The 3,180-nt window shown below is 52.0% G+C and overlaps 1 pseudogene across 1 annotated transcript; it reads left to right on the top strand.

Moving 5' to 3' along the window:
* Positions 1–1,582: 1,582 nt before the first annotated feature.
* On the top strand, positions 1,583–2,509 carry LOC308252971 (E3 ubiquitin-protein ligase RNF220-like; annotated as a pseudogene). The gene has a single exon. The product of its transcript is annotated as an E3 ubiquitin-protein ligase RNF220-like (transcript).
* The last annotated feature ends 671 nt before the right edge of the window (positions 2,510–3,180 follow it).

Below are 3,180 nucleotides of genomic sequence, written 5' to 3'. Positions count from 1 at the left end.
GGGACATGATCAAGTGTCATTGGCTTATGGGAAGGAGGTAGTTAATTGGCCTTTTTTGTTTTTTGGGGACCTAAAAAAGAGAGGCAGTGGAAAGCAGTTTTGCCAGGAGAATGAGGTGGACTTTGATGTGGGAATCTAACACTAAATGGACTCTGCCATTTTGAAAGTCATGGTGTGTCTCACCAATTACTTGAATTGGAAATAAGATGATTGCCTCTTTAAAAATATCTATTTCCTATCTCTGTCAATTGCAAAGCACCAACTAGAGACTTTGATCAACCCAGTAATAATGAACATCCCCATTGCCCAGACTATTAGAGTTTCTCAATATTCCAGGTCCATTCTTATGCCCTAGATAAGACTATAATCCTGCCCTAAAGTGGATTCAGCTACGTTTCCAAGGAGCTGTGTATTCTTCAAGTGGAAAATATCTTGTCAGAAAGCAAGGAAGCTATAGATAGTGGAAGCTGTCTGTGATCCATGGAGGGCCTTTGGATTCCTTTTGCTGTTTCTATAAGACCCTCTACTGGCCTGTCCCTGCAGCTTCATTCAGAGCTGGCTTTGCTTAGTTATTCCTCAGCACTTTCCCTAACTTGAAGCAAAAGACCTGGGCTTTCATAGTCCTACAGCCATCATGGTTCCCTGACATCTTCTTCCCTGTCCCTGACCTGCTACTCCATTTCCTTACTGGTTTCTCTAGGGAGCATTTTCTTCCTCACGCCACCCCCCCCCCCCCCGCCCCGAGTTTGCCTGTTTGTTTGTTTATTTATTTACTTATTTATTTGAAAGTATTACAGATGTCCTCCTTCCCCCCCATGGATCCCCTCCATCCCACTCCCTCTCCTCCCCAGGACTTCATCGCACTTTACTGTCTGTTCATGGGTTATGCATATATGTTCTGGGAAGCATTTACTTTTTAAAAAAATATTGATTTCAGAGAGGAAGGGAGAGGGAGAGAGATAGAATCATCAATGATTGACTGACTCCTGCACACCTGCACTCCTGACTACTGGGGATGGAGCCCACAACCTGAGCATATGCCATACCCGGGAATCAAACCTTGACCTCCTGGTTCATGGGTCGATGCTCAACCATTGCACCACACTGGCCAGGCTGGGTAACATTTTCTTAATAAGTCACTTGTACATTAGTTCTTATCTTAGGGTCTGCTTCTGGGAAACTCGGGAAAAGTCCTGGGTACTCTAGGATCAAAAGTGCAAGTTTTTTTTGACAAGTTGTTAAGTTTTCTATGTATAAAATTCAGTAGGGTCACATTCAGTAGGTGGTAACTTAGAAACTTAGACCACAGATACAGAACGGAGAATCATGGAAACTAATAAATACTTCTGAGGCCTGTGGTTACTTCAAGCAGAAGGTGAGTGAAAATTTAATTATAGAAAATACTGGCCGCCGCGGGGCAGTGGGGCGGGGGGGGGGGTGTGGAATCCGCTCGCATCACCGCCCTCCCCAGCCGCATGGCCCGGAGCGCAGGAAGCCGGGGCTGGGAGGGCTCTGCGTGGTGGCCCCGGGTTCCCGGGTTCCCGTTAGAGCAGCCCCCGGCCTGGGGCTGCGAGCAGAGCAGCGGGGCCGGCGGGAGGGAGGAAGTAGACCTTCCTGCGAGTGCGAGTCAACCAGCAGACCAGACTGAATGCTCGGATTGGGAAAATGAAACGGAGGAAGCAAGATGAAGGGCAGAGGGAAGGCTCCTGCGTGGCTGAGGAGGGTGCTGTGGACATGGAGCGTGAGAACAGCAACCGCTTTGAGGAGTATGAGTGGTGCGGGCAGAAACGGACACGGGCCACCACTCCCCTGGAAGGTGGTTTCCGAGGCTCTGGCTGCGTCATGTGCGGCGGCAAAGAGAATCCGGACAGTGATGCTGACTTGGATGTGGACGGGGATGACTCTGGAGTTTGGGAAGCCACAATACACGGAGGCTGACGTCATCCCCTGCACAGGCGAGGAGCCTGGTGAAGCCAAGGAGAGAGAGGCACTCCGGGGTGCAGTCCTAAATGGCGGCCCTCCCAGCACGCGCATCACACCTGAGTTCTCTAAATGGGACAGTGATGAGATGCCATCTGCCAGCAACGGGGAGAGCAGCAAGCAGGAGGCCATGCAGAAGACCTGCAAGAATAGTGACATCGAAAAATAACCGAAGATTCAGCTGTGACCACGTTTGAGGCCCTGAAGGCTCGGGTCAGGGAACTTGAACGGCAGCTATCCCGTGGGGACCGCTACAAATGCCTCATCTGCATGGACTCATTCATACTCGATGCCCCTAACGTCCATCCAGTGTTGGCATGTGCACTGCGAGGAGTGCTGGCTGTGGACCCTGGGTGCCAAGAAGCTGTGCCCTCAGTGCAACACCATCACAGCACCCGGAGACCTGCGGAGAATCTACATGTGAGCTAGCCACCCAGGCAGGCCTTGCCTCAAGCAGCCCCGCTTGCCGCCTCTGTGATGTGACCCTACCCCTTGTACATACTTGCACACAGGTTCTCCATGTACATACATGCACACACAAGCACGCACACACACAGGCCTCTGGAGCCAGAGTGGATGCTGAGGCCCAGGTCCTGCCACGCTCCCACCAGGATGGGGGACCATACCTGTTTCAGGTTCTGTTCCCAGGGTGGGGCAGGGAGGTGTAGGTGGGGTAGGCAGCAGGGCCAGGCTCCTGAGTTCCATCCCCCAGACCGACCGACTGACAGATGACAGACAGACATGCAAACACCAGACTGAAGCACATGTAATATAGATGAGTATGTTTACAATGTTGTGTATAAATGGGATAACTCCCCGCCCTCACCCCACCCCTCCCCTTTGGTTGTACGATTTTCTTCTTTTTTTAAGAACACCTGGAAGCAATGCCTCCTTCAGGGCTGGCTGGGGGCTCGGCCCATCCACCCCTTGGGGTGCCTACCTGGCCCTCTCCCATGGTGTCCCTTCCCTCTCCCATGTGCTCGGTGTTCAGTGGTGTATATTTCTTCTCCTAGACATAGGGCACATGCCCCAAGGGACATGATCCTCTCCTTAGTCTTAGCTCCTGGGGCTCTTTATAAGGAGTTGGGGAAGGAGGAGGAGGCACAGAAATGGGAACCGAGCCACAGCAGGGGCTGAGATTGGGACTGGATGAGGGTGCTCCTGGCTGCCCAGCCTTCTGCCAAGAACCATTCCTGGGAT

Source organism: Plecotus auritus (assembly GCF_963455305.1).
Source record: "Plecotus auritus genome assembly, chromosome: 1".
Lineage (NCBI taxonomy): Eukaryota > Metazoa > Chordata > Mammalia > Chiroptera > Vespertilionidae > Plecotus > Plecotus auritus.
This window is presented reverse-complemented; position numbering and strand designations above follow the sequence as displayed.